At 48.0% G+C, this 18300-nt stretch overlaps 1 protein-coding gene across 2 annotated transcripts in view; it reads left to right on the top strand.

Moving 5' to 3' along the window:
* LOC134949263 (cytochrome P450 2C5-like) overlaps nucleotides 1–18300 on the top strand; it is a 166708-nt gene that overhangs the window by 46568 nt on the left and 101840 nt on the right. The gene's annotated exons all lie outside the window — the stretch shown is intronic.

The following is an 18300-nucleotide window of genomic DNA, read 5'->3' as shown; positions in this document are numbered from 1 at the left end:
AAACACATGGTTAATAACGGAAGTGATTTCATACTACACTTAATAAGCGGTACTTGTATTTATCAATTACATATAGTACCTATTTTCTTTAAATATACATGTGTATATATACTGTATATATATATATATATATATACACATACACATATATATGGGCAAAACACCACTCACCCATATTTGCAGTCCTGGCCTTTAGTCATGCACATGTTTATTATTTAGTGCGGCATCCGTGACCGGAAGTGGCACGGACGCCATTTACTTAAAGCATGGAACGCATGACCACATCACTTGCGATGCACCCTGCGTTCCACTCACAGTCCCAAGGAACCTGCGACCAGAAGTGTTGCGTAAAATATGTGGATTACATCTGAAACACATAGACGCTTCACTTTCGCAGCGGCATGGGTTCCACCATCGTTGTAGGCCGCATATACTCTGTGTGGAGCGCACAACTTCACTGGAATAGTAATACACTACCCCTTTCTATATGGTATATAAAGTACAGAAAGCATACAAGGCATCGGCATAGGAGTCCAAAGGTGCCCATACCATAAAAACAATATAAATACAAATGCATAAACATTGTCAATCTCAGAGTCAGGTCACCAATTAAAAAAGTGAAAAATGAATAAAAGAAAGAAAAATAATCGCTTTTAAAGTGCCAAATTCAACACTGTCATGGTTTTACGAACCATTTATATTCACATTATGCAGCATAGTCACCCTTATAAAACAATATAAAGGGTGTTCATTTCATTCAGGCCTATAGGGGATACAATATCCAAGTAGAGATGAGCGCCTGAAATTTTTCGGGTTTTGTGTTTTGGTTTTGGGTTCGGTTCCGCGGCCGTGTTTTGGGTTCGACCGCGTTTTGGCAAAACCTCACCGAATTTTTTTTGTCGGATTCGGGTGTGTTTTGGATTCGGGTGTTTTTTTCAAAAAACACTAAAAAACAGCTTAAATCATAGAATTTGGGGGTCATTTTGATCCCAAAGTATTATTAACCTCAAAAACCATAATTTACACTCATTTTCAGTCTATTCTGAATACCTCACACCTCACAATATTATTTTTAGTCCTAAAATTTGCACCGAGGTCGCTGTGTGAGTAAGATAAGCGACCCTAGTGGCCGACACAAACACCGGGCCCATCTAGGAGTGGCACTGCAGTGTCACGCAGGATGTCCCTTCCAAAAAACCCTCCCCAAACAGCACATGACGCAAAGAAAAAAAGAGGCGCAATGAGGTAGCTGTGTGAGTAAGATTAGCGACCCTAGTGGCCGACACAAACACCGGGCCCATCTAGGAGTGGCACTGCAGTGTCACGCAGGATGTCCCTTCCAAAAAACCCTCCCCAAACAGCACATGACGCAAAGAAAAAAAGAGGCTTTTTACTGATATTTGGTGTTTTGGATTTGACATGCTCTGTACTATGACATTGGGCATCGGCCTTGGCAGACGACGTTGCTGGCATTTCATCGTCTCGGCCATGACTAGTGGCAGCAGCTTCAGCACGAGGTGGAAGTGGATCTTGATCTTTCCCTAATTTTGGAACCTCAACTTTTTTGTTCTCCATATTTTATAGGCAGAACTAAAAGGCACCTCAGGTAAACAATGGAGATGGATGGATTGGATACTAGTATACAATTATGGACGGACTGCCACGGTTAGGTGGTATAAAAAAACCACGGTTAGGTGGTATATATTATAATAATAATACAATTATGGATGGACGGACTGCCTGCCGACTGCCGACACAGAGGTAGCCACAGCCGTGAACTACCGCACTGTACACTGGTTGATAAAGAGATAGTAGTATACTCGTAACAACTAGTATGACACTATGACGACGGTATAAAGAATGAAAAAAAAACCACGGTTAGGTGGTATATATTATAATAATAATACAATTATGGATGGACGGACTGCCTGCCGACTGCCGACACAGAGGTAGCCACAGCCGTGAACTACCGCACTGTACACTGGTTGATAAAGAGATAGTAGTATACTCGTAACAACTAGTATGACACTATGACGACGGTATAAAGAATGAAAAAAAAACCACAGTTAGGTGGTATATATTATAATAATAATACAATTATGGATGGACGGACTGCCTGCCGACTGCCGACACAGAGGTAGCCACAGCCGTGAACTACCGCACTGTACACTGGTTGATAAAGAGATAGTAGTATACTCGTAACAACTAGTATGACACTATGACGGTATAAAGAATGAAAAAAAAACCACGGTTAGGTGGTATATATTATAATAATAATACAATTATGGATGGACGGACTGCCTGCCGACTGCCGACACAGAGGTAGCCACAGCCGTGAACTACCGCACTGTACACTGGTTGATAAAGAGATAGTAGTATACTCGTAACAATTAGGATGACACTATGACGGTATAAAGAATGAAAAAAAAACCACGGTTAGGTGGTAGGTATATAATAATAAATAATACAATTCTGGTCGGACGGACTGCCTGCCGTGTGCCGACACAGAGGTAGCCACAGCCGTGAACTACCGCACTGTACACTGGTTGATAAAGAGATAGTAGTATACTCGTAACAATTAGGATGACACTATGACGGTATAAAGAATGAAAAAAAAACCACGGTTAGGTGGTAGGTATATAATAATAAATAATACAATTCTGGTCGGACGGACTGCCTGCCGTGTGCCGACACAGAGGTAGCCACAGCCGTGAACTACCGCACTGTACACTGGTTGATAAAGAGATAGTAGTATACTCGTAACAATTAGGATGACACTATGACGGTATAAAGAATGAAAAAAAAACCACGGTTAGGTGGTAGGTATATAATAATAAATAATACAATTCTGGTCGGACGGACTGCCTGCCGTGTGCCGACACAGAGGTAGCCACAGCCGTGAACTACCGCACTGTACACTGGTTGATAAAGAGATAGTAGTATACTCGTAACAATTAGGATGACACTATGACGGTATAAAGAATGAAAAAAAAACCACGGTTAGGTGGTAGGTATATAATAATAAATAATACAATTCTGGTCGGACGGACTGCCTGCCGTGTGCCGACACAGAGGTAGCCACAGCCGTGAACTACCGCACTGTACACTGGTTGATAAAGAGATAGTAGTATACTCGTAACAATTAGGATGACACTATGACGGTATAAAGAATGAAAAAAAAACCACGGTTAGGTGGTAGGTATATAATAATAAATAATACAATTCTGGTCGGACGGACTGCCTGCCGTGTGCCGACACAGAGGTAGCCACAGCCGTGAACTACCGCACTGTACTGTGTCTGCTGCTAATATAGACTGGTTGATATTTAAAGAGATATTAGTAGTATACAACAATACTATACTGGTGGTCAGGCACTGGTCACCACTCCTGCAGCAAAAGTGTGCACTGTTAATTAATATAATTGTACTCCTGGCTCCTGCTAACAACCTGCAGTGCTCCCCAGTCTCCCCCACAATTAATTATAAGCTTTTAATTTATACATTGATGACTGTGCAGCACACTGGGCTGAGCTGAGTGCACACAGACTGAGTCACACTGTGTGACTGACTGTGCTGTGTATCGTTTTTTTTTTCAGGCAGAGAACGGATATAGCAGAGAGAAGTGAACGGATATATTATATTAAATAAAAGTTAACTAGCAACTGCACTGGTCACTGACTGTGGTAAACTAACTCTGTCTGCGACTCTGCACAATCTCTCTCTATCTAATCTATCTATCTCTATTCTAATGGAGAGGACGCCAGACACGTCCTCTCCCTATCAATCTCAATGCACGAGTGAAAATGGCGGCGACGCGCGGCTCCTTATATAGAATCCGAGTCTCGCGATAGAATCCGAGCCTCGCGAGAATCCGACAGCGTCATGATGACGTTCGGGCGCGCTCGGGTTAACCGAGCAAGGCGGGAAGATCCGAGTCGCTCGGACCCGTGGAAAAAAAAGTGAAGTTCGTGCGGGTTCGGATTCAAAGAAACCGAACCCGCTCATCTCTATATCCAAGTAGTGTATCCACCATGCTTACCTCTTCAAAAGCATTAATCCTCGATCACTCCCTCTCTGGGGCAGTGGTATCCAGTCTATAATCATAGAACGGAGAGCAGAAATTTGATAGCCCTCCTTCAGGAAATGTACAGCAACAGGTTTGTCAGAGAATCCATTACTATAAGCGAAGCATATGGAAGATCTGTGTTAATTCATGTGCTCACGAAATCTTCGTATGGTTTTTCCAACATACATATACCCACAAGGGCATATGAGGTAATATATCACATGGTCCATAAGGCAAGTTAAATGATATTTTAAGTACTTTTTTCAATCAGTATATGGGTGGTTAACGAACTTTCCAGTCACCATTGCCCAGCATGTTGTACAGCCCAGGCATCTGTAACACTCCTTTTACTGTGTTAGCCAGTTGTTCTCCGGCACAGTGCTAGGTTGCATATTAGGTCTGAGCAGGGCATCTTTTAAATTTGAACCCCTGCGGTGGTCTCTGGCCATTCATTTTCTTAAAAGCTGGATCTGTGGTGACCAATGACCAATATTTTTTAATAGTTTTCTGTTTCTTATTAGAACAAAATATCTTTCTGGCCTTAGTGAGGCAACTCATTAACTTTAGCCAGATAACCGCGTTCTGCAAATCGTTGTATACATTCCTGTAACTGTAAATCAGCCTGGATTTATCAGAATTGTTTCGCAGGATTTTTAAAAATTGTGATGTTGGTAATCCAGGTTTCAGGGACTCTGGGTAATGACTAGAGGCCCACAGCAATGTGTTCCTATCAGTTGGTTTTTGGAACAATGGGGGTCATTCCGAGTTGTTCGCTCGGTAAATTTCTTCGCATCGCAGCGATTTTCCGCTTAGTGCGCATGCGCAATGTCCGCATTGCGACTGAGCCAAGTAAATTTGCTATGCAGTTAGGAATTTTACTCACGGTTTTTTCCTCGTTCTGGTGATCGTAATGTGATTGACAGGAAGTGGGTGTTTCTGGGCGGAAACAGGCCGTTTTATGGGTGTGTGTGAAAAAACGCTACCGTTTCTGGGAAAAACGCGGGAGTGGCTGGAGAAACGGAGGAGTGTCTGGGCGAACGCTGGGTGTGTTTGTGACATCAAACCAGGAACGACAAGCACTGAACTGATCGCAGATGCCGAGTAAGTCTCGAGTTACTCAGAAACTGCACAGAGATGTCTTATCGCAATATTGCTAATCTTTCGTTCGCAATTTTGATAAGCTAAGATTCACTCCCAGTAGGCGGCGGCTTAGCGTGTGCAAAGCTGCTAAAAGCAGCTTGCGAGCGAACAACTCGGAATGACCACCAATGTGTATTCAAGTGTGCACCCATTTTTAAGAACTGCAACATCCAAAAAATCAATGGTTGTGGCATTTAATGAAGCTATGATTTGCACTGGAGTATTCAGGTCATGTATGGTTTCTACCATGTTATTGAAAAAATTGGTATCACCACTCAAAATTAAAAAAATATCATAAATGAACCTCCGGTAATATAGAATCTTATCAGAGTATTTACATATAATGTGTTCTTGTTCAAATCTAGTCATATAAATATTGGTATAAACTGGGGAGATGTTAGACCCCATTGTGGTCCCTACTAACTGTAAATAGCATTCACCTTGGTATATAAAGTAATTACACACTAGGACCTTCATCAATAATTAACAGATGTACTCAAAGGGTGGTCCTTCTTAGGGACCCATTGTAAGAGCTTCTCATACAGCTTTAATACCCTCCTGGTGTGGTATGATCATATATAACGATACCACATCCAGAGTGGCTAATTTTGCATCAGCTGGAAAAGATACAATTTGATTCAATATGGACAGGAATTGACCTGTATCCTTTAGATAACTTTAGTGGTTTTCACAAAAGGTTACGAGAAGTAGTCAAGAAACAGGGCTAAGTGTTGCAGTATGGAGCCCTTGGCAGATATTATTGGTCTGCCAGGGGAATCCACCTGCAATTTGTGTTGTTTTGGTAGCATATATAGCACAGGACATATTGGAAAATCAACAGCAAGAAATTCCAAAACGTTCTCATCAATCCAACCACTATCATGGTCCAGCTTGATGAGTCTGTCCACCTCCAGATGTCAGCATTCGCTCCTGACTGCCCTGCATCAATGCCAGTGGGTGGGCTTGGAATTCTTAGCCTTTTCCTCGCAGCCCCAGTTGCGGGAGAATGTGAAGGAGGAGCTGTTGATGGGTCACGTTCCGCTTGAGTTGACAAGTGTCTCACCAGCAGGTCTTTGAACCTCTGCAGACTTGTGTCTGCCAGAAAGAGAGATACAACATATGCTTTAAATCTAGGATCGAGCACGTTGGCCAAAATGTAGTGCTCTGATTTAAACAGATTGACCACCCGTGAATTATGGTTAAGCAAATTAAGGGCTCCATCCATAAGTCCCACATGCCTAGCGGAATCGCTCCATTTTAGCTCCTCCTTCAATCTCTCCAGCTGCTTCTGCAAAAGTCTGATGAGGGGAATGACATGACACAGGCTGAAAGTGTCTGAACTGACTTCACTTGTGGCAAGTTCAAAGGGTTGCAGAACCTTGTACAATGTTGAAATCATTCTCCACTGCGCTTGAGTCAGGTGCATTCCCGCTCCTTTGCCTATATCATAGGCAGATGTATAGGCTTGAATGGCCTTTTGCTGCTCCTTCATCCTCTGAAGCATATAGAGGGTTGAATTCCACCTCATTACCACCTCTTGCTTCAGCTGATGGAGCGGCAGGTTCAGGAGTGTTTGCTGGTGCTCTAGTCTTCGGCACACGGTGGCTGAATGTCGAAAGTGGCCCGCAATTCTTCTGGCCACCGACAGCATCTCTTGCACGCCCCTGTCATTTAAAAAAAAAAATCTGCACCACCAAATTCAATGTAAGTGCGAAACATGGAATGTGCTGGAATTTGCCCACATGTAACGCACGCACAATATTGGTGGCTATGTCCGATGTCACAAATCCCCAGGAGAGTCCAATTGGGGTAAGCCATTCTGTGATGATGTTCCTCAGTTTCCGTAAGAGGTTGTCAGCTGTGTGCCTCTTATGGAAAGCAGTGATACAAAGCGTAGCCTGCCTAGGAACGAGTTGGCATTTGCGAGATGCTGCTACTGGTGCCGCCACTGCTGTTCTTGCTGCGGGAGGCAATACATCTACCCAGTGGGCTGTTAAGGTCATATAGTACTGAGTCTGCCCTGCTCCACTTGTCCACATGTCCGTGGTTAAGTGGACATTGGGTACATCTGCATTTTTTAGGACACTGGTGACTCTTTTTCTGACGTCTGTGTACATTCTCGGTATCGCCTGCCTAGAGAAGTGGAACCTAGATGGTATTTGGTACCAGGGACACACTACCTAAAGATATACTCTAATTCCCTGTGAATTAACAGTGGATACTGGACACATGTTTAACACCAACACAGCTGCCAAGGCCTGAGTTATCCGCTTTGCAGCAGGATGACTGCTGTGATATTTCATCTTCCTTGCAAAGGACTGTTGGACAGTCAATTGTTTACTGGAAGTAGTACAAGTGGTCTTACGACTTCCCCTCTGGGATGATGATCGACTCCCAGCAGCAACAACAGCAGCGCCAGCAGCAGCAGGCGTTACACTCAAGGATCCATCGGAGGAATCCCAGTTAGGAGAGGACTCATCAGACATGCCAGTGAAATGGCCTGCAGGACTACTGGCATTCCTGTCTAAGGAGGAAATTGACACTGAGGGAGTTGGTGGTATGGTTTGCAGGAGCTTGGGTACAAGAGGAAGGGATTTAGTTGTCAGTGGACTGCTTCTGCTGTCACCCAAAGTTTTTGAACTTGTCAATGACTTCTGATGAATGCGCTGCAGGTGACGTATAAGGGAGGATGTTCCTAGGTGGTTAACGTCCTTACCCCTACTTATTACAGCTTGACAAAGGCAACAAACGGCTTGACACCTGTTTCCTCATTTCTGTGAAAATAATTCCACACCGAAGAGGTGATTTTTTTGTAATTTGACCAGGCATGTCAATGGCAATATTCATCCCACGGACAAAAGGTGTCTCCCCGGGTGCCTGACTTAAACAAACCACCTCACCATCAGAATCCTCCTTGTCAATTTCCTCCTCAGCGCCAGCAACACCCATATCCTCATCCTGGTGTACTTCAACAGTGACATCTTCAATTTGACTATCAAGAACTGGACTGTGGGTGCTCCTCCACCTCTTCCCGTCCAGTGTTGGGAAGGTCAGGCATCGCAACCGACATAATTGGACTCTCCTAAGAAGAACACACAGTTCTTTGCTGTGCTTTTGCCAGCTTAAGTCTTTTCACTTTTCTAGCGGGAGGATGAGTGCTTCAATCCTCATGTGAAGCTAAACCACTAGCCATGAACACAGGCCAGGGCCTCAGCCGTTCCTTGCCACTCTGTGTCGTAAATGGCATATTGGTAAGTTTACGTTTCTCCTCAGACGTTTTTAATTTAGATTTTTGGGTCATTTTACTGAACTTTAGTTTTTTGGATTTTACATGCTCTCTACTATGACATTGGGCATCGGCCTTGGCAGACGACGTTGATGGCATTTCATCGTCTCTGCCATGACTAGTGGCAGCAGCTTCAGCACGAGGTGGAAGTGGATGTTGATCTTTATCCTATTTTACCCTCCACATTTTTGTTCTCCATTTTTTAATGTGTGGAATTATATGCCAGTAATATATCAATAGCAATGGCCTATTGTACTGCTGTTCTACTACTGCTGGTCACTAAAATGCTGCACTGTCCTACTATATACTGCTCACAACAATGCAGCACAGATATGGATAGTATACTTGGCACAGAGCTGCAAGATACAGCAATGGCCTACCGTACTGTACTACTGTTTATGTATACTGGTGGTCACTACAATGCTGCACTGTCTTACTATATACTGCTCACAACAACAATGCAGCACAGATATGAATAGTATACTAGACACAGAGCTGCAAGATACAGCAATAGTCTACTGTACTGTACTACTATACTGGTGGTCACCAAAATGCTGCACTGTACTATATATATATATATATATATATATATATATATATTTGCCTTGTCTGTGCCTGGCCGTCTAATACTGGGCAGAGTCACAGGCACAGATCTGGCCAGGAACAGTCCCCTCCCCATCTCCGCCCAGTCCCCTCCCTATCTCCGCCCAGTCCCCTGTCTCCCTTCTCCCTGTACACTCTCTGGTGACAGAGCAGCCGCTGACTGTGAGCGGAACTCACACTACCCGCCTCACAGACTACTGCTGCAGAGTTCAGGGGGACATGCTGAGCACTGGCAGCTGCTATCGCTCCCCCTCCCACCCGCAGCAACCACCCGCATCTGCCCCCCACCCGCGGCACTCCCGCCCTCTCCCCCTCCCGCAGCACCAACATCCGCGGCACTCCCGCTCAGAGGCGTCACTTACTGTTATAACACCCGGTGCGGTCACGAGTGAAAAGGGGGCGTGGATTCACGGAAGGGGGCGTGGCTTCGTGTCCCGACCCCCGTTTTCGGCACATTGTGGGTCGGGGTATACGGCCTTCACCCGGACACTGCTGAATCTGCAGTGCTGGCTTCTGCGCTGTGACAGGAGCCGGGTTGCAGCATCCAGCTCCTGTCACTGAGCAGGAGCCGGCACTTTGGTGTCACCCCTCAGAGGGTAACACCCGGGTGCGGCCCGCACCCCCCGCACCTACGTTGTGGCGCCACTGCTCCTGCCCCCTCCCCCACCCGTAGCACAAACACCCGCCGCATCCACCCACCACCCGCGGCACTCCCGCCCCCTCCCCCACCCAGAGCACAAACACCCGCGCCACCCACCGGCGGAACTCCCGCCCTCTCCCCCACCCATAGCACCAACACCCGCTGCAACTAACCGCATTCGCCCCCCACCCGCGGCACTCCCACCCTCACCCCCACCCGCAGCACCAACACCCGCGCCACCTACCCGCGACACCCACCGCTTCCACCCACCACCCGTGGCACTACACCCCCTCCCCCACCCGCAGCACCAACACCCGCACCACCCGTGGCACTCTGCCCCCTCCCCCACCCACAGCACCAACACCCGCTGCCCCCCCTGCGGCACCCAACGCATCCCCCACATCCGCTCCCACTGCGGCACTCCCACCCCCACCCGTAGCTCCCACACCTGCAGCAGAACCCCCAACACCTCCCCCACCCGCTTCAACCCTGCCCCTCCCCCATACCCTCCTCTCCCCCCGCTGCACCCTTCACCCAACCCGCACCACCACCGCATCTGCCCCTCCTGCACCCACCCCTCCCCCACCCCCTCCCCAAACCTCGGAATCCCAGCAGCTGCCTCCCACCACCCAACTGCACCACCACTGCTCCAGCCCCTGCCCCCCCTCCGCACTTGTCCCCCCACCCATGGCACCACGCCCCCACCCCCAGCACCCCCCCTTCCCCATCCACGGCACTCCCACACCAGCTTCTCCCACACCCACATCACCCCTGCTCCCAACCCCCCACCCATGGCACCCCCGCCCATCTCCTACGCACAGCACTCCTGCTCCCGCACCCCCACCCCTCCCTACCTGTAGCACCTGCCCCTGCAACCGTGGCACACTCAAACCCACCACCCCCCAAATGCACCACACCGGCAAACCGCCCCCTCCCCCACCCTTGGCACCCCCCCACTCCACCCCCATACCCACCTCTCCCCCCGCTACACCCCTGCATCCTCCACTGCACCCGCACCACCACCGCATCTGCCCCTCCTGCACCCACCCCTCTCCCATCCGCAACACCCCTGCTCCTGCACCCCCTCCCCCACCCACGCCACACCCCCAACCCTCGGAACCCCCGCAGCCGCCTTCCACCCCCCATCCGCACCACCACTGCACCCGCCACTGCCCCTCCACACCTGTCCCCCACCCATGGCACAACGCCCCCACGCCCAGAACCCCCCCCTCCCCTACCCACGGCACTCCCACACCAGCTTCTCCCACAGCCCCCCCAACCCTCCCAAACCCACATCACCCCTGCTCCCAACTCCCCACACATGGCACCCCGACCCTCCACTACGCACAGCACCCCTGCTCCCGCACCCCCACCCCTCCCCTACTGCAGCACCCCCCCACCCGTCCCTGCAACCATAGCACCCTCACCCCCACCCTCCCCCAACCGCACCACACCGGCTAACTGCCCCCTCCCCCACCCGCGGCACCCCGCCCCTCCCCCACTCCACTCCCATACCCACCTCTCCCCAGCTACACCCCTCCACCCCACCCGCACCACCACCACCGCATTTGCCCCTCCTGCACCCGCCTCTCCCCCATCCGCAACACCCCTGCTCCCGCACCCCCTCCCCCACCAGCGCCAACCCTCGGAAACCCCCGCAGCCGCCTCCCACACCCCAACCGCAGCACTACTGCACCCGTCCCTGCCCCCCGCACCTGTCCCCACACCCATGGCACCATACTCCCACCCGCAGCCCCCCACCCACGGCACTCCCACACCAGCTTCTCCCACAACCCCTCCCACACCCATATCACCCCTGCTCCCAACCCTCCACCCATGGCACCCCGCCCCTCCCCTACGCACAGGACCCCTGCTCCCCCACCCCCATCCCTCCCCTTCCTGCAGCACCACCCGCTCCCGCAACCGTGGCACCCTCACACCCACCCAACTGCACCACCCCGCCAAATAGCCCCCTCCCCCACCCACAGCACCCCTGCACCCACCCCTCCCCCCCAACACCCACGCACCTGCCCCTCCAACACCTACAACACCACCACAGCCGGCCCTCCCCAACTGCGTTAACCCCGCACCAGCCCCTCACCCACCCACAGCGCCCTCTGATCCCCTCCCCCATCCGCCCTATCCCGCACCCGCCTGTCCTCTGCCTGCGGCGCATCCGGACCCCCACCACACCCCACAGCCACCACTGCCCCACCAACAGCACCTCCGGCCCCTCCCCCACTCCCATCATCTATAGACACCTCCCCCACCCCCAGCACTTCTACAGACCATCATCCAACCTCCCCCTCTGCAACCCCACCTCCCCCTACATCACCCTCCCCCACACACAGCACCTCCAGACCCCCTCCTTCATCCACAGCCTCCTGCACCTGCCCCTCCACCACCAGCAGCATCTACAGACCCCATCCACACCCCATCACGCCCCACCCCCACCCCTGGCACCCCACCCGCAGCATCCTCACACCCGCCCCTTCCCCACCGCTGCACCCCCTCCCCGGCCCCTCCCCTACCTGCCGCAGCTGCACCAACCGCCCTACCCCAACCGCGGTATCCCTGCACCGGCACCCTCCCCCACCCACCGCAGCAGCACACCTGGCCCACCACAACCGCCGTAACCCCGCACCCACCCCTTACTCATCCACAGCGCCCACGGACCCTCTCCCCCATCCGTGCCATCCCCGCACCCGCCCCTCCCCTGGCTACCGCACATCCACATCACCTACCCCATCCAGATCACGTACCCCACCCGCAACACCCCCGCCACTCCCACAACCACAGCACCTACCCGCCCGCATTATCTACAGACACCATCCACATCTGCGGACCTCCCACACCTGCCCCTCCCCCACCCGCAACACCTCTGGACCACCACCCGAACCACCTCCGGACTCCCTCCCCCATCCACAGCTCCCCCGCATCCACCCCTCCCCCATCCACAACATCTACATCCCCCATCCGTACCATCCCACACCTCCCCCACCCACAGCACTTCTGAAACCCATCACCTAAGCTCACCCCCCTGCACCTCCACACGCACACCCCTACATTGCCCCTCCCACACACACACATTACCTCCATACCCCCTCCTTCATCCACAGTCCCCCGCACCCACCCCTCCCCCACCAACAGCAACTACACTCCCCATCCGTGACCCCTCCCACACCCACCCCTCCACCACACATAGCACCTCGGACACCATCCACAGCCGCTACAAGTGATTCCCTGAATCGGGCTGATCAGCCGCACGGATAGGAACCTCACTGAACCCACCCCCTTTCCAAACCCCCAAACTTTTTTGAGCATAGTTGCTACCAATGGACATTGGATTAATTAGAAACACTAATACTGTGGCCATTATGTGTATAAGCAACACTGCTACCTGTGCCCATTGTGTATAAGTGGCGCTGCTACCTGTGCACACTGTGTGTATAAGCGGCTCTGCTACCTGTGGGCACTGTGTGTATAAGCGGCTTTGCTACCTCTGGGTATTGTGTGTATACGCCGCTCTGCTACCTGTGGGTATTGTGTGTACACGTGGCTCTGCTACCTGTGCCCATTGGGTGTATAAGCACCTCTGCTACCTGTGGGCACTGTGTATAAGCGCCTCTGCTACCTGTGGGTATTGTGTGTATAAGCGGCTCTGCTACCTGTGGCCATTGTGTGTATAAGCGGCTCTGCTACCTGTGGCCACAGCACCTTGGTATCTTATCTATAGTGCATTGCTGTTACTCATCTGGTACTTCATAATGCAGACACTAGCAGTATATACTACACTATGTTATTCATTGTGCCCTGCGGCCACACTGCACGCCCTCACAAAGGCCTACGCCCCTTGACAATCGCACGCCCTCCCCCCTTACAATATTTACCCACTGCCATAAAAAAAAAATCAGGTAATACTCCATGTAATAACAATTATAGCACAGCTGAAGCCCGTGCAGGGGATAATGGGTCGTAGCCTCTTGCAACGGTATTTTCTCTCTAACCCCTTGCCTCTCTTTATCCTCTCCCTACCACCCTGACTCTCCCTATCCTTTACCGATCGCACAGCGTGTCTGTACATTCCCTTTCTCCCCCCCTACGCCTCTCTATCTTATCTCAACCGGACACCATTTCTGTATGCCCTCTATACTGCCCTGCGTTTCTGATTCTGTTATCTACCGCCCTGCATATGTTCAAAGCCGTGCAGAGGTTAACGGGGCGTAGCCCCTAACGACGGTGTGAAGAGCGCCGGTAGGGCGCAATGAATCACCTAGTATATATATATATATATATATATACTGGTCACACAACAATGCAGCAGATATTGAGCACTGATGATCAGGATACTGTCTAGAACTGAGTCTGACATGGAGCTGCAAGATACAGCAATAGCCTTCTGTACTGTACTACTACTATAATTATATACTGGTGGTCCCCACAATGCTGCACACTAAGCACAGATACTGAGCTTTTCAGGGAGAGAACGTAGCCACATCCTCTCCATTCAATCTCCAATGCACGAGTGAAAATGGCGGCGACGCGCGGCTCTTTATATAGAATACGAATCTCACGAGAATCCTACAGTGGGATGATGACATTCGGCCGCGTTCGGGTTAACTGAGCAAGGCGTGAAGATCCGAGGCTGCCTCGGACCCGTGTAAAATAGGAGAAGTTCGGGGGGTTTCGGATCTCAATGAACCGAACCCGCTCATCTATAATATATATATATATATATATATATACACACACATGTAATAACCAAATATCACTGACTCACTGACTCATATGAAATCTCTGGAACTATGAGGACTAAGAACTTGAAATTTGGACATTAGCTTTGTTTTGTGACGTAGACACCCACTAAGAAGGAATTTTTCAAAAGTCCACCCCCAAAGGGATGAAAAGGGGTGAGAAAAGCCAACTACCACTAACTGACTTAATGACTCATCACGAAATCTCCAGAAACATGAGGACTAGGAACTTGAAATTTAGACAGTAGCTTTGTTTCGTGACATCGGCATCCACTAACAAGGGATTTTTCAAAAGTCCACCCCCAGTGATCATCAAGCAGTATGGTTCAGCATAAAGACACAGACTGACTCATCCCATACAAAACAAAGGTGTTGGATTTTAGGAAGGCTGATTTTGTAGGGATAGGAAAATGTTTAAGCAATTCTTTGGCAGAGTGGAGGAACTTGGAAGCAGTGCAGGAGAGGTGGGAAACATTAAAAAGTGCAATATTAAAGGCAACAGACCCTTGTATCAAAAGTGTTAGAAAAAAAAACAAGGAAAAGGAAGCCAGAGTGGTCTGTGAAAGAAGTAGCAAATATTGTGAAAGAAAAAAAGATGGCTCTTAGGAAATATAAGCAGACACAAAATAATGAAGACAAAGAGATATATCTTGTTAGACAGAAGTAGACTAAGAAGGTAATCAGATGTGCAAAGGCACAAGCGGAGGAGAAAATGGCCCAGTCAGTGGGTAAAGGTGGCAAAACTTTTTTTAGGTATATAAGCGAAAGGAGAAAAACACAAGGCAGAATTATAAAACTAAAGACAGAGACTGGGAGTCTTGTTGAGGGAGACAATGTAATAGTAGATCATCTTAATAATTATTTTGGCTCAGTATTCACTACTGAAAGAGAAGGTAAGGTGCCACAGTTAAGTTGCAGGGATAATCAAGAATATGAAACAAGTACATTTATAGAGGAGAAGGTCCTAATAGAACTCTCAAAGTTAAAAGTGGACAAATCTATGGGGCCATTTGGGATACATCCAAGGATACTAAAAACTTAAAGAGGTGCTGGTAGCACCATTGACAGAATTATTCAACAAGTCATTAGCTACGGGAGTAATTCCAGAGGACTGGAAAAGAGCGAACATAGTCCCACTGTACAAAAGAGGAAGCAAGGAAGAGGCAAACCAACTACAGACCAGTGAGTCTTAAATCAGTAGTAGGGAAATTGATGGAAACACTCTTAAAAGAAAGAGTGTATATTATCTCAAATCCAGCAATTTACAGGATCCCAAACAGTATGGATTCACTGGCGGGAGATCATGTCAAACGAATCTTATTGACTTTTTTGACTGTGTGACTAAAGTGATGGATAAAGGTGGAGCCGTGGATATAGCTTATCTAGACTTTAGTAAGGCTTTTGACACTGTTCCAAATCGCAGACTGCTAAATAAACTTGGAATCTGTGGATTGGATACTAGGATTATTGAATGGATAAGATCTTGGTTGCAGGATAGAAAACAGAGAGTTGTGTAAATGGAGTGCATTCAAAGGAGGGAAATGTTACCAGTGGAGTACCCCAGGGATCTGTACTTGGACCAGTGCTTTTTAATATCTTTATTGGTGACATTGCAAATGGCATTAAAGGGAAAGTATGCCTTTTTGCCGATGACACAAAGGTATGCAACAAGGTAGACACACCAGGTGGGGTAAAACAAATGACTGAGGATCTAGGTAGACTAGAGGAATGGTCAAGAGTGTGGCAATGACAGTTTAATGCCCAAAACTGCAAAATCATGCACTTGGGTCTCAAAAATCCAAAGGCTAAATATAGTATTAATGACACTATACTGGAAACTACTGATGAGGAAAAGGATCTAGGAGTCACTATTTCAGGTGACTTAAAGGCAGGTAAGCAATGTAACAAGGCAATGAGGAAGGCTAGTCAGATGCTTGGCTGCATTGGGAGAGGAATCAGCAGCAGAAAGAAGTAATAATGTCACTGTATAGGTCATTGGTACGGCCTCATCTAGAATACTGTGTTCAATTCTGGAGGCCATATCTTCAAAAGGATATTAATACATCAGAGACTGTACAAAGAAGGGCAACTAAAATGATGCATGGCCTACATCACAAAACATACTCAGAAAGACTAAGAAATCTCAAAATGTATAGTTTGGAGCAGAGAAGGGAAAGAGGGGACATGATAGAAACTTTCAAATATATGAAGGGTTTTAACAAAGTCCAGGAGGGAAACATTCTCCAAATGAAGAGAAGCAATAGGACACGAGGACATGTACTGAGACTGGAGGGGGGGAGGTTCAGGAGAAATCTGAGGAAAAATTACTTCACAGAAAGGGTAGTGGACAGGTGGAATAGCCTCCCATCAGAGGTGGTAGAGGCTAAGACACTAGAGCAATTTAAACATGCATGGGATAGACATAAGGATATCCTTACAAAGAAATATCGATCAAATAAGTTTTGAGATAAAAATATGGTTAAAAAAAGGGCAGACTAGATGGGCCAAGTGGATCTTATCTGCCGTCAAATTCTATGTTTCTAAAGGGGGTGAAAAAGCCAAACAGCACTGACTGACTCATCACAAAATCTCCAGAACCATGAGGGCTAGGAACTTGATATTTGGACAGTAGCTTTGTTTTGTAATGTAGGTACCAACTAAGAAGGGGATTTTCAAAAGCACACCCCCAAAGGGGTGAAATGTGTTGTGTTTTTAATAAATTCTTCATTATCTCATAATCCAGATAAGATTTAGATTTGTTTTTTTGCATACAAATGTTACCAAATTAAATGCCTACTGTAAGTAAGTGTATTTATTTTTAGTAGCATGTTAATCTAGGTTTAAAAACAAACATTTTTTAACAATTCTTTTACTGACAATCTGTCATTTTTGTTTCCTTTTAAATTGGAGGATTGTTAGACGCTTCTTTAGCATCCACCTGAAACTATCTTCATTCCAAGAATTCCTCTGATCACATCAAACTACCTTTTCTAGTTCATGCGGCTGCAGTTCCCGGTAAAGGTCTGCTACACCATGACCATTAACAAAGCTCAGGGGCAGCATTTTAAAGTGGCTGGCGTGGATCCAAGGAGTGCTTCGCCCATGGCCTGTTTCAGAGTCAGCTCATCTGACAGTCTGGCCATTCTCCAGCCTGAAGGAAAGACTAACAATCTAGTTTACCAGGAAGTCCTTCAAAATTAAACTTACACACATAGAAATACTTAAAATTCCATAGTGAAGCATGAGTATTGTGTGTGTGTGTGTGTGTGTGTGTGTGTGTGTGTGTGTGTGTGTGTGTGTATATATATCTATATCTATATATATATATATATATATATATATATATATATATATATATAAATAAGAGCAGGGCCTTCTTTCCTCATGTGTCTTTCCTTTCCTTACTTACACAATCTTATACTCCATACTCCCAGAGCCGGCTCTAGGCATAGGCACACTTGGCAAATACCTAGGGCATTTGGCATGCCTATGGGCACAAGCAGCTTCTGCTGATTAAAATGATATGCGGCATGTCTACATCCTGTGTGTGACTGTGGCTGTATCTGCATACGAAATGTTACCTTACAGTTTATTCCTGGAAATCACTGTAATGTACCATTTTGTATGCAGCTACAGCCAGAGTGTATGTTTATAAGGACATTAATAATGTGTGTCATATGTGTAAGGGGCATTACTGTGTGGTATTATGTATATAAAGGCATTACTAATGAGTGGCATTATGTGTATAAGGTGCTCTACTGTGCGGCGTAATGTATGGAAAGGGCACTACTGTGTGGTCTAATGTGAATAAA

Source organism: Pseudophryne corroboree, chromosome 8 (genome assembly GCF_028390025.1).
Source record: "Pseudophryne corroboree isolate aPseCor3 chromosome 8, aPseCor3.hap2, whole genome shotgun sequence".
In the NCBI taxonomy this organism is placed as follows: Eukaryota; Metazoa; Chordata; class Amphibia; order Anura; family Myobatrachidae; genus Pseudophryne; species Pseudophryne corroboree.
Note: the sequence above shows the minus strand (reverse complement) of the source record. Positions and strands in the feature narration are given on the sequence as shown.